We start from the raw sequence: 22,537 nt of genomic DNA on the forward strand, positions 1-22,537 counted from the left end.
TTTCAGTGAGATACCACATTACTACGTGATCCAAATCAGAAAAAGCCCAGGATCTGGCCATTCAAGTTTGCGAAGAATGCGAAAGTATGAGCCTGATGATTGCAAATACCAGAACTAACCCTGACATAACCGGAGTTATCCTCTAAAATATTAATCGGAGCCATGTTTAATTGACTGTTTCAGTGAGGTACCACATTACTACCTGATCCAAATCAGAAAAAGCCCAGGATCTGGCCATTCAAGTATGCGAAAAAGGCGATAGTATGAGCTAGATGACGGCAAATACCAGACCTAACTCAGGCATAACCGGCGTTATCCTCTAAAATATTAATCGGAACCAGGAATAATTGACTGTTCCAGTGTGGTACCACATTACTACGTGATACAAACCAGAAAAAACCCAGGATCTGGCCAACGAGTATGCGAAAAATGCGAAGGTATGAGCCAGATGATTGCAAATACCAGAACTAACCCAGACATAACCGGCGCATCCTCTAAAATATTAATCGGAACCAGGAATAATTGACTGTTCCAGTGTGGTACCACATTACTACGTGATCCAAACCAGAAAAAGCCCAGGATCTGGCCATTCATGTATGCGAAAAAGGCGATAGTATGAGCTAGATGATGGCAAATACCAGACCTAACTCAGGCATAACCGGCGTTATCCTCTAAAATATTAATCGGAACCAGGAATAATTGACTGTTCCAGTGTGGTACCACATTACTACGTGATACAAACCAGAAAAAGCCCAGGATCTGGCCATTCATGTATGCGAAAAAGGCGATAGTATGAGCTAGATGATGGCAAATACCAGACCTAACTCAGGCATAACCGGCGTTATCCTCTAAAATATTAATCGGAACCAGGAATAATTGACTGTTCCAGTGTGGTACCACATTACTACGTGATACAAACCAGAAAAAACCCAGGATCTGGCCAACGAGTATGCGAAAAATGCGAAGGTATGAGCCAGATGATTGCAAATACCAGAACTAACCCCGACATAACAGGCGAATTCTCTAAAATATTCATCGGAACCAGGTGTAATTGATTGTCTCAGTGTGGTACCACATGACTACGTGATCCAAATCAGAAAAAGCCCAGCATCTGGCCAACAAGTATGCGAAGAATCCGAAAGTCTGAGTCAGATGATGGCAAATACTAGACCTAACCCAGACATAACCGGCGTTATCTTCTAAAATATTAATCGCAACCAGGTTTAATTGACTGTTTCGGTGTGGTACCACGCTACTACGTAATCAATACAGAAAAAACCCAGGATCTGGCCAACAGGTATTCGCAAAATGCGAAAGTCTGATTCAGATGATGGCAAATACCATACCTAACCCAGACATAACCGGCGTTATCCTCCAAAATATTAATCGGAACCAGGAATAATTGACTGTTCCAGTGTGGTACCACACTACTACGTGATCCAAACCAGAAAAAGCCCAGGATCTGGCCATTCATGTATGCGAAAAATGCGATAGTATGAGCTAGATGATGGCAAATACCAGACCTAACTCAGGCATAACCGGCGTTATCCACTAAAATATTAATCGGAACCATGTTTAATTAACTGTTTCAGTGAGGTACCACATTACTACCTGATCCAAATCAGAAAAAGCCCAGGATCTGGCCATTCAAGTATGCGAAAAATGCGAAAGTATGAGGCAAATGATGGCAAATACCAGAACTAACCCAGACATATCCGGCGCATCCTCTAAAATATTAATCGGAACCAGGAATAATTGACTGTTCCAGTGTGGTACCACACTACTACGTGATCCAAACCGGAAAAAACCAAGGATCTGGCCAACAATTATGCGAAAAATGCGAAAGTATGAGCTAGATGATGGCTAATACCAGACCTAACCCAGGCAATAACCGGCGTTGTCCTCTAAAATATTAATCGCAACCAGGTTTAAGTGACTGTGTCAGTGAGGTACCACATTACTACGTGATTCAAACCAGAAAAAGCCCAGGATCTGGCCATTCAAGTATACGAAAAATGCAATAGTATGAGCTAGATGATGGCAAATACCAGACCTAACCCAGGCATAACCGGCGTTATCCTCTAAAATGTTAATCGGAAACATGTTTTATTGACTATTTCAGTGTGGTACCACATTAATACGTGATCCTATCCAAAAAAACCCAGGATCTGGCCAACAAGTATGTGAAAAATGCGAAAGTATGAGGCAGCTGATTGCAAATACCAGATCTAACACAAACCTAACCGGCGTTATCCTCTAAAATATTAATCTGAACCAGGTTTAACTGATTGTCTCAGTGTGGTACCACATTACTACGTGATACAAACCAGAAAAAACCCAGGATCTGGCCAACAAGTATGCGAAAAATCCGAAGGTATCAGCCAGATGATTGCAAATACCAGAACTAACCCCGACATAACCGGCGAATTCTCTAAAATATTAATCCCAACCAGGTATAATTGACTGTTTGGGTTTGGGACCACATTACTACGTAATCCAAATCAGAAAAAGCCCAGACGCCGGCCAATAAGTATGCGAAGAATCCGAAAGTCTGAGTCAGATGATGGCAAATACCAGACCTATCCCAGACATAACCGGCGTTATCTTCTAAAATATTAATCGAACCAGGTTTAATTGACTGTTTCGGTGTGGTACCACATTACTACGTGATCCAAACCAGAAAAAACCCGGGATCTGGCCAACAGGTATTCGAAAAATGCGAATGTATAAGCCAGATGATTGCAAATACCAGAACTAACCCAGACATAACAAGCGTTATCCTCTGAAATATTAATCGGAACCAGGTTTAATTGTCTGTTTCGGTGTGGTGCCACAATACTACGTGATCCAAACCAGAAGAAACCCAGGATCTGGCCAACACGTATGCGAAAAATGCGAAAGTATGAGGAAGGTGAATGCAAATACCAGACCTAACACAAACCTAACCGGCGTTATCCTCTAAAATATTAATCGGAACCAGGTGTAATTGATTGTCTCAGTGTGGTACCACACGACTACGTGATCCATATCAGAAAAAGCCCAGGATCTGGCCAACAAGAATGCGAAGAATGCGAAAGTCTGAGTCAGATGATGGCAAATACCAGACCTAACCCAGACATAACCGGCGCATCCTCTAAAATCTTAATCGGAACCAGAATTGTTGTCTGTTCCAGTGTGGTACCACATTACTACTCGATCCAAACCGGATAAAACCCTGGATCTGGCCAACAAGTATGCGAAAAATGCGAAAGTGTGAGCTAGATGATGGCTAATACCAGAACTAACACAGACATAACCGGCGTTATCCTCTAAAATATTAATCGCAACCAGGTATAATTGACGTTTTCGGTGTGGTACCAGATTACTGCGTAATCCAAACCGGAAAAAACCCAGGATCTGGCCAATAAGTATGCGAAGAATACGAAAGTCCGAGTCAGATCTGCGGTCTGGTGCGGCCATGAACGCCCGGCCGCCGAGGGGTGGAAACGGGGTCGCGGGCGGTTGCGAGTTGGGGCTCGCAGCCGCCACTAAACGCGGCCCCGGGACGGATAGCGGCGGGATGGAGTGGCCCCGTCCCGCCGCTATGAGGCAGTGTGTCTACTGGGGGACCGATTGTCCCCCCGGGGGATGGGCGCGAAAGCGCGGGCACGGGGAGGATACCGGAAGAATGCTTCGAGCGATTCCCGGTATCCTCCCAAAGCGTGCCGAAGGGTCACCGTGGGGTTTTTAGTGGGTAGGTCCCGCGCCTGTCGTTGTACGGGCGCGGGGAATCCCACACACCCCTCCCACCGCTCCCCAAGGAGGTGGGAGGGAGTCTTTCGAAGATTTTCCCCACGACAAAAAAAAAAAAAAAAAAAAAAAAAAGTCTGAGTCAGATGATGGCAAATACCAGACCAAACCCAGATAATAACCGGCGTTATCCTTCAAAATATTAATCGGAACCATGTTTTATTGACTGCTTCGGTGTGGTACCACATTACTACGTTATCCAAACCAGCAAAAGCCAAGGATCTGGCCATTCAAGTATGCGAAAAATACGATAGTATGAGCTAGATGATGGCAAATACCAGACCTAACCCAGGCATAACCGGCGTTATCCTCCAAAATATTAATCGGAACCATGTTTTATTGACTATTTCAGTGTGGTGCCACATTAATACGTGATCCTATCCAGAAAAAACCCAGGATCTGGCCAACAAGTATGCGAAAAATGCGAAAGTATCAGGCAGCTGATTGCAAATACCAGATCTAACACGAACCTAACCGGCGTTATCCTCTAAAATATTAACCTGAACCAGGTTTAATTGATTGTCTCAGTGTGGTACCACATTACTACGTGATACAAACCAGAAAAAACCCAGGATCTGGCGAACGAGTATGCGAAAAATGCGAAGGTATGAGCCAGATGATTGCAAATACCAGACCTAACCCAGGCAATAACCGGCGTTGTCCTCTAAAATATTAATCGGAACCAGGTTTAATTGTCTGTTTCGGTGTGGTACCACAATACTACGTGATCCAAACCAGAAGAAACCCAGGATCTGGCCAACAAGTATGCGAAAAATGCGAAAGTATGAGCCACATGATTGCAAATACCAGAACTAACCCAGGCATAACCGGCGTTGTCCTCTAAAATATTAATCGCAACCAGGTTTAATTGACAGTTTCGGTGTGGTACCAGATTACAACGAAATCCAAATCAGCAAAAGCCCGGGATCTGGCCAACAAGTATGCGAATAATGCGAAAGTATGAGGCAGATGATTGCAAATACCAGACCTAACACAAACCTAACCGGCGTTATCCTCTAAAATATTAATCGCAACCAGGTTTAATTGACTGTTTCAGTGAGATACCACATTACTACGTGATCCAAATCAGAAAAAGCCCAGGATCTGGCCATTCAAGTTTGCGAAAAATGCGAAAGTATGAGCTAGATGATGGCAAATACCAGACCTAACCCAGGCATAACCGGCGTTATCCTCCAAAATAATAATCGGAACCATGTTTTATTGACTATTTCAGTGTGGTGCCACATTAATACGTGATCCTATCCAGAAAAAACCCAGGATCTGGCCAACAAGTATGCGAAAAATGCGAAAGTTTCAGGCAGCTGATTGCAAATACCAGATCTAACACAAACCTAACCGGCGGTATCCTCTAAAATATTAGTCGGAACCAGGTTTAATTGACTGTTTCAGTATGGTACCACATTACTACGTGAACCAAATCAGAAAATGCCCAGGATCTGGCCAACAAGTATGCGAAGAATCCGAAAGTCTGAGTCAGATGATGGCAAATACCAGAACTAACCCAGACATAACCGGCGCATCCTCTAAAATATTAATCGGAACAAGGAATAATTGACTGTTCCAGTGTGGTACCACATTACTACGTGATCCAAACCAGAAAAAGCCCAGGATCTGGCCATTCATGTATGCGAAAAATGCGATAGTACGAGCTAGATGATGGCAAATACCAGACCTAACTCAGGCATAACCGGCGTTATCCTCTAAAATATTAATCGGAACCAGGAATAATTGACTGTTCCAGTGTGGTACCACATTACTACGTGATACAAACCAGAAAAAACCCAGGATCTGGCCAACGAGTATGCGAAAAATGCGAAGGTATGAGCCAGATGATTGCAAATACTAGACCTAACCCAGACATAACCGGCGTTATCTTCTAAAATATTAATCGCAACCAGGTTTAATTGACTGTTTCGGTGTGGTACCACGCTACTACGTAATCAATACAGAAAAAACCCAGGATCTGGCCAACAGGTATTCGCAAAATGCGAAAGTCTGATTCAGATGATGGCAAATACCATACCTAACCCAGACATAACCGGCGTTATCCTCCAAAATATTAATCGGAATCATGTTTTATTGGCTATTTCAGAGTGGTACCACATTACTATGTAATCCAAACCAGAAAAAGACCCGGGATCTGTCCAACAAGTATGCGAAAAATGCGAAAGTATGAGCCACATGATTGCAAATACCAGAACTAATTCAGGCATAACCGGCGTTGTCCTCTAAAATATTAATCGCAACCAGGTTTAATTGACAGTTTTGGTGTGGTACTAGATTACTACGAAATCCAAATCAGCAAATGCCCGGGATCGGGCCAACAAGTATGCAAAAAATGCGAAAGTATGAGGCAGATGATTGCAGATACCAGAACTAACCCTGTCATAACCGGCGCATCCGCTAAAATATTAATCGGAACCAGGAATAATTGACTGTTCCAGTGTGGTACCACATTACTACGTGATCCAAACCAGAAAAAGCCCAGGATCTGGCCATTCATGTATGCGAAAAATGCGATAGTATGAGCTAGATGATGGCAAATACCAGACCTATTTCAGGCATAATCGGCGTTATCCTCCAAAATATTAATCGGAACCATGTTTTATTGACTATTTCAGTGTGGTACCACATTAATACGTGATCCTATCCAAAAAAACCCAGGATCTGGCCAACAAGTATGTGAAAAATGCGAAAGTATGAGCCAGATGATTGCAAATACCACAACTAACCCTGACATAACCGGAGTTATCCACTAAAATATTAATCGGAACCATGTTTAATTAACTGTTTCAGTGAGGTACCACATTACTACCTGATCCAAATCAGAAAAAGCCCAGGATCTGGCCATTCAAGTATGCGAAAAATGCGAAAGTATGAGGCAGATGATGGCAAATACCAGAACTAACCCAGACATAGCCGGCGCATCCTCTAAAATATTAATCGGAACCAGGAATAATTGACTGTTCCAGTGTGGTACCACACTACTACGTTATCCAAACCGGAAAAAACCAAGGATCTGGCCAACAATTATGCGAAAAATGCGAAAGTATGAGCTAGATGATGGCTAATACCAGACCTAACCCAGGCAATAACCGGCGTTGTCCTCTAAAATATTAATCGCAACCAGGTTTAATTGACTGTGTCATTGAGGTACCACATTACTACGTGATTCAAACCAGAAAAAGCCCAGGATCTGGCCATTCAAGTATACGAAAAATGCAATAGTATGAGCTAGATGATGGCAAATACCAGACCTACCCCAGGCATAACCGGCGTTATCCTCTAAAATGTTAATCGGAAACATGTTTTATTGACTATTTCAGTGTGGTACCACATTAATACGTGATCCTATCCAAAAAAACCCAGGATCTGGCCAACAAGTATGTGAAAAATGCGAAAGTATGAGGCAGCTGATTGCAAATACCAGATCTAACACAAACCTAACCGGCGTTATCCTCTAAAATATTAATCTGAACCAGGTTTAACTGATTGTCTCAGTGTGGTACCACATTACTACGTGATACAAACCAGAAAAAACCCAGGATCTGGCCAACAAGTATGCGAAAAATGCGAAGGTATCAGCCAGATGATTGCAAATACCAGAACTAACCCCGACATAACCGGCGAATTCTCTAAAATATTAATCCCAACCAGGTATAATTGACTGTTTGGGTTTGGGACCACATTACTACGTAATCCAAATCAGAAAAAGCCCAGACGCCGGCCAATAAGTATGCGAAGAATCCGAAAGTCTGAGTCAGATGATGGCAAATACCAGACCTATCCCAGACATAACCGGCGTTATCTTCTAAAATATTAATCGAACCAGGTTTAATTGACTGTTTCGGTGTGGTACCACATTACTACGTGATCCAAACCAGAAAAAACCCGGGATCTGGCCAACAGGTATTCGAAAAATGCGAATGTATAAGCCAGATGATTGCAAATACCAGAACTAACCCAGACATAACAAGCGTTATCCTCTGAAATATTAATCGGAACCAGGTTTAATTGTCTGTTTCGGTGTGGTGCCACAATACTACGTGATCCAAACCAGAAGAAACCCAGGATCTGGCCAACACGTATGCGAAAAATGCGAAAGTATGAGGAAGGTGAATGCAAATACCAGACCTAACACAAACCTAACCGGCGTTATCCTCTAAAATATTAATCGAAACCAGGTGTAATTGATTGTCTCAGTGTGGTACCACACGACTACGTGATCCATATCAGAAAAAGCCCAGGATCTGGCCAACAAGAATGCGAAGAATGCGAAAGTCTGAGTCAGATGATGGCAAATACCCGACCTAATCCAGTCATGACCGGCGTTATCTTCTAAAATATTAATCGCAACCAGGATTAATTGACTGTTTCGGTGTGGTACCACGCTACTACGTAATCAATACAGAAAAAACCCAGGATCTGGCCAATAAGTATGCGAAGAATCCGAAAGTCTGAGTCAGATGATGGCAAATACCAGACCTAACCCAGACATAACCGGCGCATCCTCTAAAATCTTAATCCGAACCAGAATTGTTGTCTGTTCCAGTGTGGTACCACATTACTACTCGATCCAAACCGGATAAAACCCTGGATCTGGCCAACAAGTATGCGAAAAATGCGAAAGTGTGAGCTAGATGATGGCCAATACCAGAACTAACACAGACATAACCGGCGTTATCCTCTAAAATATTAATCGCAACCAGGTATAATTGACGTTTTCGGTGTGGTACCAGATTACTGCGTAATCCAAACCGGAAAAAACCCAGGATCTGGCCAATAAGTATGCGAAGAATACGAAAGTCCGAGTCAGATCGGCGGTCTGGTGCGGCCATGAACGCCCGGCCGCCGAGGGGTGGAAACGGGGTCGCGGGCGGTTGCGAGTTGGGGCTCGCAGCCGCCACTAAACGCGGCCACGGGACGGATAGCGGCGGGATGGAGTGGCCCCGTCCCGCCGCTATGAGGCAGTGTGTCTACTGGGGGGACCGATTGTCCCCCCGGGGGATGGGCGCGAAAGCGCGGGCACGGGGAGGATACAGGAAGAATGCTTCGAGCGATTCCCGGTATCCTCCCAAAGCGTGCCGAAGGGTCACCGTGGGGTTTTTAGTGGGTAGGTCCCGCGCCTGTCGTTGTACGGGCGCGGGGAATCCCACACACCCCTCCCACCTCTCCCCAAGGAGGTGGGAGGGAGTCTTTCGAAGATTTTCCCCACGACAAAAAAAAAAAAAAAAAAAAAAAGTCTGAGTCAGATGATGGCAAATACCAGACCAAACCCAGATAATAACCGGCGCTATCCTTCAAAATATTAATCGGAACCATGTTTTATTGACTGCTTCGGTGTGGTACCACATTACTACGTGATCCAAACCAGCAAAAGCCAAGGATCTGGCCATTCAAGTATGCGAAAAATACGATAGTATGAGCTAGATGATGGCAAATACCAGACCTAACCCAGGCATAACCGGCGTTATCCTCCAAAATATTAATCGGAACCATGTTTTATTGACTATTTCAGTGTGGTGCCACATTAATACGTGATCCTATCCAGAAAAAACCCAGGATCTGGCCAACAAGTATGCGAAAAATGCGAAAGTATGAGGCAGGTGAATGCAAATACCAGACCTAACACAAACCTAACCGGCGTTATCCTCTAAGATATTAATCGAACCAGGTTTAATTGACTGTTTCGGTGTGGTACCACATTACTACGTAATCAAACCAGAAAAAACCCGGGATCTGGCCAACAGGTATTCGAAAAATGCGAATGTATAAGCCAGATGATTGCAAATACCAGAACTAACCCAGACATAACAAGCGTTATCCTCTAAAATATTAATCGGAACCATGTTTAATTGACTGCTTCAGTGAGGTACCACATTACTACGTGATCCAAACCAGAAAAAGCCCAGGATCTGGCCATTCAGGTATGCGAAAAATGCGAAAGTATGAGGCAGGTGAATGCAAATACCAGACCTAACACAAACCTAACCGGCGTTATCCTCTAAGATATTAATCGGAACCAGGTGTAATTGACTGTGTCAGTGAGGTACCACATTACTACATGATCCAAACCAGAAAAAGCCCAGGATCTGGCCATTCAAGTATACGAAAAATGCAATAGTATGAGCTAGATAATGGCAAATACCAGACCTAACCCAGGCATAACCGGCGTTACCCTCTAAAATATTAATCGGAACCACGTTATATTGACTATTTCAGTGTGGTACCACATTAATACGTGTTCCTATCCAAAAAAACTCAGGATCTGGCCAACAAGTATGTGAAAAATGCGAAAGTATGAGGCAGATGATTGCAAATACCAGAACTAACCCTGACATAACCGGAGTTATCCGCAAAAATAATAATCGGAACCATGTTTAATTGACTGCTGCGGTGTGGTACCACATTACTACGTGATCCAAATCAGCAAAAGCCCAGGATCTGGCCATTCAGGCTTGCGAAAAATACGATAGTATGAGCTAGATGATGGCAAATACCAGACCTAACCCAGCCATAACCGGCGTTATCCTCCAAAATATTAGTCGGAACCATGTTTTATTGACTATTTCAGTGTGGTACCACATTAATACGTGATCCTATCCAGAAAAAGACCCCGGTTCTGTCCAACAGGTATTCGAAAAATGCGAAAGTATGAGCCAGATGATTGCGAATACCAGAACTAACCCTGACATAACCGGAGTTATCCTCTAAAATATTAATCGGAACCATGTTTAATTGACTGTTTCAGTGAGGTACCACATTACTACCTGATCCAAATCAGAAAAAGCCCAGGATCTGGCCATTCAAGTATGCGAAAAATGCGAAAGTATGAGTCAGATGATTGCAAATACCAGACCTAACACAAACCTAACCAGCGTTATCCTCTAAAATATTAATCGGAACCAGGTTTAATTGACTGTTTCAGTGTGGTACCATATTACTACGTGATCCAAACCGGAAAAAACCCTAGATCTGGCCAACAAGTATGCGAAAAATGCGAAAGTATGAGGCAGATGATTGCAAATACCAAACCTAACACAAACCTAACCGGCGTTATCCTCTAAAATAATAATCGGAACCAGGCTTAATTGACTGTTCCAGTGTGGTACCACATTACTACGTGATCCAAATCGGACAAAACCCAGGATCTAGCCAACATGTATGCGAAAAATGCGAAAGTATGAGCCAGATGATTGCAAACACCAGAACTAACCCAGACATAGCAGGCGTTATCCTCTAAAATATTAATCGCAGCCAGGTTTAATTGATTGTTTCGGCGTGGTACCACATTACTATGTAATCTAAACCAGAAAAAGACCCAGGATCTGTCCAACAAGTATGCGAAAAATGCGAAAGTATGAGCCACATGATTGCAAATACCAGAACTAACCCAGGCATAACCGGCGTTGTCCTCTAAAATATTAATCGCAACCAGGTTTAATTGACAGTTTCGGTGTGGTACCAGATTACTACGAAATCCAAATCAGCAAATGCCCGGGATCGGGCCAACAAGTATGCAAAAAATGCGAAAGTATGAGACAGATGATTGCAAATACCAGACCTAACACAAACCTAACCGGCGTTATCCTCTAAAATATTAATCGCAACCAGGTTTAATTGACTGTTTCAGTGAGGTACCACATTACTACGTGATCCATATCAGAAAAAGCCCAGGATCTGGCCATTCAAGTTTGCGAAAAATGCGAAAGTATGACCCAGATGATTGCAGATACCAGAACTAACCCTGACATAACCGGAGTTAGCCTCAAAAATAATAATCGGAACCATGTTTATTTGTCTGCTTCGGTGTGGTACCACATTACTACTTGATCCAAGTCAGCAAAAGCCCAGGATTCCGCCATTCAAGTATGCGAAAAATACGATAGTATGAGCTAGATGATGGCAAATACCAGACCTAACCCAGGCATAACCGGCGTTATCCTCCAAAATATTAATCGGAACCATGTTGTATTGACTATTTCAGTGTGGTGCCACATTAATACGTGATCCTATCTAGAAAAAGACCAGGATCTGGCCAACATGTATGCGAAAAATGCGAAAGTATCAGGCAGCTGATTGCAAATACCAGATCTAACACAAACCTAACCGGCGTTATCCTCTAAAATATTAACCTGAACCAGGTTTAATTGATTGTCTCAGTGTGGTACCACATTACTACGTGATACAAACTAGAAAAAACCCAGGATCTGGCCAACAAGTATGCGAAAAATGCGAAGGCATCAGCCAGATGATTGCAAATACCAGAACTAACCCTGACATAACCGGAGTTATCCTCTAAAATATTAATCGGAACCATGTTTAATTGACTGCTTCAGTAAGGTACCACATTACTACGTGATCCAAACCAGAAAAAGCCCAGGATCTGGCCATTCAAGTATGCGAAAAATGCGAAAGTATAAGGCACATGATGGCAAATATCCGAACTAACCCAGACATAACCGGCGCATCCCCTAAAATATTAATCGGAACCAGGAATAATTGAGTGTTCCAGTGTGGTACCACATTACTACGTGATCCATACCAGACAAAGCCCAGGATCTGGCCAACAATTATGCGAAAAATGCGAAAGTATGAGGCAGATGATTGCAAATACCAGAACTAACCCTGACATAACCGGAGTTATCCTCAAAAATAATAATCGGAACCAGGTTTAATTGATTGTCTCAGTGTGGTACCACATTACTACGTGATACAAACTAGAAAAAACCCAGGATCTGGCCAACAAGTATGCGAAAAATGCGAAGGTATCAGCCAGATGATTGCAAATACCAGAACTAACCCCAACATAACCGGCGAATTCTCTAAAATATTAATCGCAACCAGGTATAATTGACTGTTTGGGTTTGGCACCACATTACTACGTAATCCAAACCAGAAGAAACCCAGGATCTGGCCAACAAGTATGTGAAAAATGCGAAAGTATGAGGCAGGTGAATGCAAATACCAGACCTAACACAAACCTAACCGGCGTTATCCTCTAAGATATTAATCGAACCAGGTTTAATTGACTGTATCAGTGTGGTACCACATTACTACGTGATACAAACTAGAAAAAACCCAGGATCTGGCCAACAGGCATTCGAAAAATGCGAATGTATAAGCCAGATGATTGCAAATACCAGAACTAACCCAGACATAACAAGCGTTATCCTCTAAAATATTAATCGGAACCATGTTTAATTGACTGCTTCAGTGAGGTACCACATTACTACGTGATTCAAACCAGAAAAAGCCCAGGATCTGGCCATTCATGTATGCGAAAAATGCCAAAGTATGAGGCAGGTGAATGCAAATACCAGACCTAACACAAACCTAACCGGCGTTATCCTCTAAAATATTAATCGGAACCAGGTGTAATTGATTGTCTCAGTGTGGTACCACATGACTACGTGATCCAAATCAGAACAAGCCCAGGATCTGGCCAACAAGAATGCGAAGAATGCGAAAGTCTGAGTCAGATGATGGCAAATACCAGAACTGACCCAGACATGACCGGCGTTAGCTTCTAAAATATTAATCGCAACCAGGTTTAATTGACTGTTTCGGTGTGGTACCACGCTACTACGTAATCAATACAGAAAAAACCCAGGATCTGGCCAACAGGTATTCGAGAAATGCGATAGTCTGATTCAGATGATGCCAAATACCATACCTAACCCAGGCATAACCGGCGTTATCCTCCAAAATATTAATCGGAACCATGTTTTATTGACTATTTCAGTGTGGTGCCACATTAATACGTGATCCTATCTAGAAAAAGACCAGGATCTGGCCAACATGTATGCGAAAAATGCGAAGGCATCAGCCAGATGATTGCAAATACCAGAACTAACCCCAACATAACCGGCGAATTCTCTAAAATATTAATCGCAACCAGGTATAATTGACTGTTTGGGTTTGGCACCACATTACTACGTAATCCAAACCAGAAGAAACCCAGGATCTGGCCAACAAGTATGCGAAAAATGCGAAAGTATGAGGCAGGTGAATGCAAATACCAGACCTAACACAAACCTAACCGGCGTTATCCTCTAAGATATTAATCGAACCAGGTTTAATTGACTGTTTCGGCGTGGTACCACATTACTACGTAATCAAACCAGAAAAAACCCGGGATCTGGCCAACAGGTATTCGAAACATGCGAATGTATAAGACAGATGATTGCAAATACCAGAACTAACCCAGACATAACAAGCGTTATCCTCTAAAATATTAATCGGAACCATGTTTAGTTGACTGCTTCAGTGAGGTACCACATTACTACGTGATCCAAACCAGAAAAAGCCCAGGATCTGGCCATTCAAGTATGCGAAAAATGCGAAAGTATGTGGCAGGTGAATGCAAATACCAGTCCTAACACAAACCGAACCGGCGGTATCCTCTAAAATATTAATCGGAACCAGGTTTAATTGACTGTGTCAGTGAGGTACCACATTACTACATGATCCAAACCAGCAAAAGCCCAGGATCTGGCCATTCAAATATACGAAAAATGCAATAGTATGAGCTAGATGATGGCAAATACCAGACCTAACACAAACCTAACCAGCGTTATCCTCTAAAATATTAATCGGAACCATGTTTAATTGACTGCTTCAGTGAGGTACCACATTACTACGTGTTCCTATCCAAAAAAACTCAGGATCTGGCCAACAAGTATGTGAAGAATGCGAAAGTATGACCCAGATGATTGCAAATACCAGACCTAACCCAGACATAACCGGCGTTATCGTCTAAAATATTAATCGTAACCAGGTTTTAACGACTGATTCGGTGTGGTACCACGCTACTACGTAATCAATACAGAAAAAACCCAGGATCTGGCCAACAGGTATTCGAGAAATGCGATAGTCTGATTCAGATGATGCCAAATACCATACCTAACCCAGGCATAACGGGCGTTATCCTCCAAAATATTAATCGGAACCATGTTTTATTGACTATTTCAGTGTGGTGCCACATTAATACGTGATCCAAACCAGAAAAAAACCAAGGATCTGGCCAACAAGTATTCGAAAGATGCGAATGTATGCGCCAGATGATTGCAAATACCAGAACACAGCCAGACATAACCAGCGTTATCCTCTAAAATATTAATCGGAACCAGGATTAATTGACTGTCTCAGTGTGGTACCACATTAGTACGTGATCCAATCCAGAAAAAGCCCAGGATCTGGCCAACAGGTATGCGAAAAATGCGTAAGTATGAGACAGATGATTGCAAATTCCAGAACTAACCCATGCTTAACCGGCGCTATCCTCTAAAATATTGATCGCAACCAGGTTTAATTGACTGCTGCGGTGTGGTACCACATTCCTATGTGATTCAAACCAGAAAAAACCCCAGATCTGGCCAACAAATATGCGCAAAATGCGAAAGAATGAGCTAGGTGTTGGCAAATACCAGACGTAACTCAGACATAACCGGCGTTATCCTCCAAAATATTAATCGCAACCAGGTTTAATTCATTGTTTCGGTGTGGTACCACATTACTACGTGATCCAAACCAGAAAAACCCAGGATCTGGCAAACAAGTATGCGAAAGATGCGAAAGTATGAGGCAGATGATTGCAAATACCAGACCTAACACAAACTTAACCGGCGTTATCTTCTATAATATTAATCGGACCAGGTTTAGTTGACTGTTTCAGTGTGGTACCACATTACTATGTGATCCCATGCAGAGAAAGCCCAGGATCTGGCCATTCAAGTATGCGAAAAACGCGAAAGTATGAGCCAGATGATTGCAAATACCAGAACTAACCTAGACATAACCGGCGTTATCTTCTAAAATACTAATCGCAACCAGGTTTAATTGACTATTTCGGTGTAGTACCACATTACTACATAATCAAACAAAAAAAAACCCAGGATCTGGCCAACAGGTATTCGAAAGATGCGAAAGTATGAGCCAGATGATTGCAAATACCAGAACTAACGCAGACATAACCGGCGTGATCCTCTAAAATATTAATCGGAACCAGGTTTAATTGTCTGTTTCGGTGTGGTGCCACAATACTACGTGATCCAAACCAGAAGAAACCCAGGATCTGGCCAACACGTATGCGAAAAATGCGAAAGTATGAGGAAGGTGAATGCAAATACCAGACCTAACACAAACCTAACCGGCGTTATCCTCTAAAATATTAATCGGAACCAGGTGTAATTGATTGTCTCAGTGTGGTACCACACGACTACGTGATCCATATCAGAAAAAGCCCAGGATCTGGCCAACAAGAATGCGAAGAATGCGAAAGTCTGAGTCAGATGATGGCAAATACCAGACCTAACCCAGACATAACCGGCGCATCCTCTAAAATCTTAATCGGAACCAGAATTGTTGTCTGTTCCAGTGTGGTACCACATTACTACTCGATCCAAACCGGATAAAACCCTGGATCTGGCCAACAAGTATGCGAAAAATGCGAAAGTGTGAGCTAGATGATGGCTAATACCAGAACTAACACAGACATAACCGGCGTTATCCTCTAAAATATTAATCGCAACCAGATATAATTGACGTTTTCGGTGTGGTACCAGATTACTGCGTAATCCAAACCGGAAAAAACCCAGGATCTGGCCAATAAGTATGCGAAGAATACGAAAGTCCGAGTCAGATCTGCGGTCTGGTGCGGCCATGAACGCCCGGCCGCCGAGGGGTGGAAACGGGGTCGCGGGCGGTTGCGAGTTGGGGCTCGCAGCCGCCACTAAACGCGGCCCCGGGACGGATAGCGGCGGGATGGAGTGGCCCCGTCCCGCCGCTATGAGGCAGTGTGTCTACTGGGGGACCGATTGTCCCCCCGGGGGATGGGCGCGAAAGCGCGGGCACGGGGAGGATACCGGAAGAATGCTTCGAGCGATTCCCGGTATCCTCCCAAAGCGTGCCGAAGGGTCACCGTGGGGTTTTTAGTGGGTAGGTCCCGCGCCTGTCGTTGTACGGGCGCGGGGAATCCCACACACCCCTCCCACCGCTCCCCAAGGAGGTGGGAGGGAGTCTTTCGAAGATTTTCCCCACGACAAAAAAAAAAAAAAAAAAAAAAAAAGTCTGAGTCAGATGATGGCAAATACCAGACCAAACCCAGATAATAACCGGCGTTATCCTTCAAAATATTAATCGGAACCATGTTTTATTGACTGCTTCGGTGTGGTACCACATTACTACGTTATCCAAACCAGCAAAAGCCAAGGATCTGGCCATTCAAGTATGCGAAAAATACGATAGTATGAGCTAGATGATGGCAAATACCAGACCTAACCCAGGCATAACCGGCGTTATCCTCCAAAATATTAATCGGAACCATGTTTTATTGACTATTTCAGTGTGGTGCCACATTAATACGTGATCCTATCCAGAAAAAACCCAGGATCTGGCCAACAAGTATGCGAAAAATGCGAAAGTATCAGGCAGCTGATTGCAAATACCAGATCTAACACGAACCTAACCGGCGTTATCCTCTAAAATATTAACCTGAACCAGGTTTAATTGATTGTCTCAGTGTGGTACCACATTACTACGTGATACAAACCAGAAAAAACCCAGGATCTGGCGAACGAGTATGCGAAAAATGCGAAGCTATGAGCCAGATGATTGCAAATGCCAGAACTAACCCAGACATAACAAGCGTTATCCTCTAAAATATTAAGCGGAACCATGTTTAATTGACTGCTTCAGTGAGGTACCACATTACTACGTGATTCAAACCAGAAAAAGCCCAGGATCTGGCCATTCAAGTATGCGAAAAATGCGAAAGTATGAGGCAGGTGGATGCAAATACCAGAACTAACCCAGGCATAACCGGCGTTGTCCTCTAAAATATTAATCGCAACCAGGTTTAATTGACAGTTTCGGTGTGGTACCAGATTACAACGAAATCCAAATCAGCAAAAGCCCGGGATCTGGCCAACAGGTATGCGAATAATGCGAAAGTATGAGGCAGATGATTGCAAATACCAGACCTAACACAAACCTAACCGGCGTTATCCTCTAAAATATTAATCGCAACCAGGTTTAATTGACTGTTTCAGTGAGATACCACATTACTACGTGATCCAAATCAGAAAAAGCCCAGGATCTGGCCATTCAAGTTTGCGAAAAATGCGAAAGTATGAGCTAGATGATGGCAAATACCAGACCTAACCCAGGCATAACCGGCGTTATCCTCCAAAATATTAATCGGAACCATGTTTTATTGACTATTTCAGTGTGGTGCCACATTAATACGTGATCCTATCCAGAAAAAACCCAGGATCTGGCCAACAAGTATGCGAAAAATGCGAAAGTTTCAGGCAGCTGATTGCAAATACCAGATCTAACACAAACCTAACCGGCGGTATCCTCTAAAATATTAGTCGGAACCAGGTTTAATTGACTGTTTCAGTATGGTACCACATTACTACGTGAACCAAATCAGAAAATGCCCAGGATCTGGCCAACAAGTATGCGAAGAATCCGAAAGTCTGAGTCAGATGATGGCAAATACCAGAACTAACCCAGACATAACCGGCGCATCCTCTAAAATATTAATCGGAACAAGGAATAATTGACTGTTCCAGTGTGGTACCACATTACTACGTGATCCAAACCAGAAAAAGCCCAGGATCTGGCCATTCATGTATGCGAAAAATGCGATAGTACGAGCTAGATGATGGCAAATACCAGACCTAACTCAGGCATAACCGGCGTTATCCTCTAAAATATTAATCGGAACCAGGAATAATTGACTGTTCCAGTGTGGTACCACATTACTACGTGATACAAACCAGAAAAAACCCAGGATCTGGCCAACGAGTATGCGAAAAATGCGAAGGTATGAGCCAGATGATTGCAAATACTAGACCTAACCCAGACATAACCGGCGTTATCCTCTAAAATATTAATCGGAACCAGGAATAATTGACTGTTCCAGTGTGGTACCACATTACTACGTGATACAAACCAGAAAAAACCCAGGATCTGGCCAACGAGTATGCGAAAAATGCGAAGGTATGAGCCAGATGATTGCAAATACTAGACCTAACCCAGACATAACCGGCGTTATCTTCTAAAATATTAATCGCAACCAGGTTTAATTGACTGTTTCGGTGTGGTACCACGCTACTACGTAATCAATACAGAAAAAACCCAGGATCTGGCCAACAGGTATTCGCAAAATGCGAAAGTCTGATTCAGATGATGGCAAATACCATACCTAACCCAGACATAACCGGCGTTATCCTCCAAAATATTAATCGGAATCATGTTTTATTGGCTATTTCAGAGTGGTACCACATTACTATGTAATCCAAACCAGAAAAAGACCCGGGATCTGTCCAACAAGTATGCGAAAAATGCGAAAGTATGAGCCACATGATTGCAAATACCAGAACTAATTCAGGCATAACCGGCGTTGTCCTCTAAAATATTAATCGCAACCAGGTTTAATTGACAGTTTTGGTGTGGTACTAGATTACTACGAAATCCAAATCAGCAAATGCCCGGGATCGGGCCAACAAGTATGCAAAAAATGCGAAAGTATGAGGCAGATGATTGCAGATACCAGAACTAACCCTGTCATAACCGGCGCATCCGCTAAAATATTAATCGGAACCAGGAATAATTGACTGTTCCAGTGTGGTACCACATTACTACGTGATCCAAACCAGAAAAAGCCAAGGATCTGGCCATTCATGTATGCGAAAAATGCGATAGTATGAGCTAGATGATGGCAAATACCAGACCTATTTCAGGCATAATCGGCGTTATCCTCCAAAATATTAATCGGAACCATGTTTTATTGACTATTTCAGTGTGGTACCACATTAATACGTGATCCTATCCAAAAAAACCCAGGATCTGGCCAACAAGTATGTGAAAAATGCGAAAGTATGAGCCAGATGATTGCAAATACCACAACTAACCCTGACATAACCGGAGTTATCCACTAAAATATTAATCGGAACCATGTTTAATTAACTGTTTCAGTGAGGTACCACATTACTACCTGATCCAAATCAGAAAAAGCCCAGGATCTGGCCATTCAAGTATGCGAAAAATGCGAAAGTATGAGGCAGATGATGGCAAATACCAGAACTAACCCAGACATAGCCGGCGCATCCTCTAAAATATTAATCGGAACCAGGAATAATTGACTGTTCCAGTGTGGTACCACACTACTACGTTATCCAAACCGGAAAAAACCAAGGATCTGGCCAACAATTATGCGAAAAATGCGAAAGTATGAGCTAGATGATGGCTAATACCAGACCTAACCCAGGCAATAACCGGCGTTGTCCTCTAAAATATTAATCGCAACCAGGTTTAATTGACTGTGTCAGTGAGGTACCACATTACTACGTGATTCAAACCAGAAAAAGCCCAGGATCTGGCCATTCAAGTATACGAAAAATGCAATAGTATGAGCTAGATGATGGCAAATACCAGACCTACCCCAGGCATAACCGGCGTTATCCTCTAAAATGTTAATCGGAAACATGTTTTATTGACTATTTCAGTGTGGTACCACATTAATACGTGATCCTATCCAAAAAAACCCAGGATCTGGCCAACAAGTATGTGAAAAATGCGAAAGTATGAGGCAGCTGATTGCAAATACCAGATCTAACACAAACCTAACCGGCGTTATCCTCTAAAATATTAATCTGAACCAGGTTTAACTGATTGTCTCAGTGTGGTACCACATTACTACGTGATACAAACCAGAAAAAACCCAGGATCTGGCCAACAAGTATGCGAAAAATGCGAAGGTATCAGCCAGATGATTGCAAATACCAGAACTAACCCCGACATAACCGGCGAATTCTCTAAAATATTAATCCCAACCAGGTATAATTGACTGTTTGGGTTTGGGACCACATTACTACGTAATCCAAATCAGAAAAAGCCCAGACGCCGGCCAATAAGTATGCGAAGAATCCGAAAGTCTGAGTCAGATGATGGCAAATACCAGACCTATCCCAGACATAACCGGCGTTATCTTCTAAAATATTAATCGAACCAGGTTTAATTGACTGTTTCGGTGTGGTACCACATTACTACGTGATCCAAACCAGAAAAAACCCGGGATCTGGCCAACAGGTATTCGAAAAATGCGAATGTATAAGCCAGATGATTGCAAATACCAGAACTAACCCAGACATAACAAGCGTTATCCTCTGAAATATTAATCGGAACCAGGTTTAATTGTCTGTTTCGGTGTGGTGCCACAATACTACGTGATCCAAACCAGAAGAAACCCAGGATCTGGCCAACACGTATGCGAAAAATGCGAAAGTATGAGGAAGGTGAATGCAAATACCAGACCTAACACAAACCTAACCGGCGTTATCCTCTAAAATATTAATCGAAACCAGGTGTAATTGATTGTCTCAGTGTGGTACCACACGACTACGTGATCCATATCAGAAAAAGCCCAGGATCTGGCCAACAAGAATGCGAAGAATGCGAAAGTCTGAGTCAGATGATGGCAAATACCCGACCTAATCCAGTCATGACCGGCGTTATCTTCTAAAATATTAATCGCAACCAGGATTAATTGACTGTTTCGGTGTGGTACCACGCTACTACGTAATCAATACAGAAAAAACCCAGGATCTGGCCAATAAGTATGCGAAGAATCCGAAAGTCTGAGTCAGATGATGGCAAATACCAGACCTAACCCAGACATAACCGGCGCATCCTCTAAAATCTTAATCCGAACCAGAATTGTTGTCTGTTCCAGTGTGGTACCACATTACTACTCGATCCAAACCGGATAAAACCCTGGATCTGGCCAACAAGTATGCGAAAAATGCGAAAGTGTGAGCTAGATGATGGCTAATACCAGAACTAACACAGACATAACCGGCGTTATCCTCTAAAATATTAATCGCAACCAGGTATAATTGACGTTTTCGGTGTGGTACCAGATTACTGCGTAATCCAAACCGGAAAAAACCCAGGATCTGGCCAATAAGTATGCGAAGAATACGAAAGTCCGAGTCAGATCGGCGGTCTGGTGCGGCCATGAACGCCCGGCCGCCGAGGGGTGGAAACGGGGTCGCGGGCGGTTGCGAGTTGGGGCTCGCAGCCGCCACTAAACGCGGCCCCGGGACGGATAGCGGCGGGATGGAGTGGCCCCGTCCCGCCGCTATGAGGCAGTGTGTCTACTGGGGGGACCGATTGTCCCCCCGGGGGATGGGCGCGAAAGCGCGGGCACGGGGAGGATACCGGAAGAATGCTTCGAGCGATTCCCGGTATCCTCCCAAAGCGTGCCGAAGGGTCACCGTGGGGTTTTTAGTGGGTAGGTCCCGCGCCTGTCGTTGTACGGGCGCGGGGAATCCCACACACCCCTCCCACCTCTCCCCAAGGAGGTGGGAGGGAGTCTTTCGAAGATTTTCCCCACGACAAAAAAAAAAAAAAAAAAAAAAAAGTCTGAGTCAGATGATGGCAAATACCAGACCAAACCCAGATAATAACCGGCGTTATCCTTCAAAATATTAATCGGAACCATGTTTTATTGACTGCTTCGGTGTGGTACCACATTACTACGTGATCCAAACCAGCAAAAGCCAAGGATCTGGCCATTCAAGTATGCGAAAAATACGATAGTATGAGCTAGATGATGGCAAATACCAGACCTAACCCAGGCATAACCGGCGTTATCCTCCAAAATATTAATCGGAACCATGTTTTATTGACTATTTCAGTGTGGTGCCACATTAAT

Source organism: Colletes latitarsis, unplaced genomic scaffold (assembly GCF_051014445.1).
Source record: "Colletes latitarsis isolate SP2378_abdomen unplaced genomic scaffold, iyColLati1 scaffold0007, whole genome shotgun sequence".
NCBI classification, from domain to species: domain Eukaryota; kingdom Metazoa; phylum Arthropoda; class Insecta; order Hymenoptera; family Colletidae; genus Colletes; species Colletes latitarsis.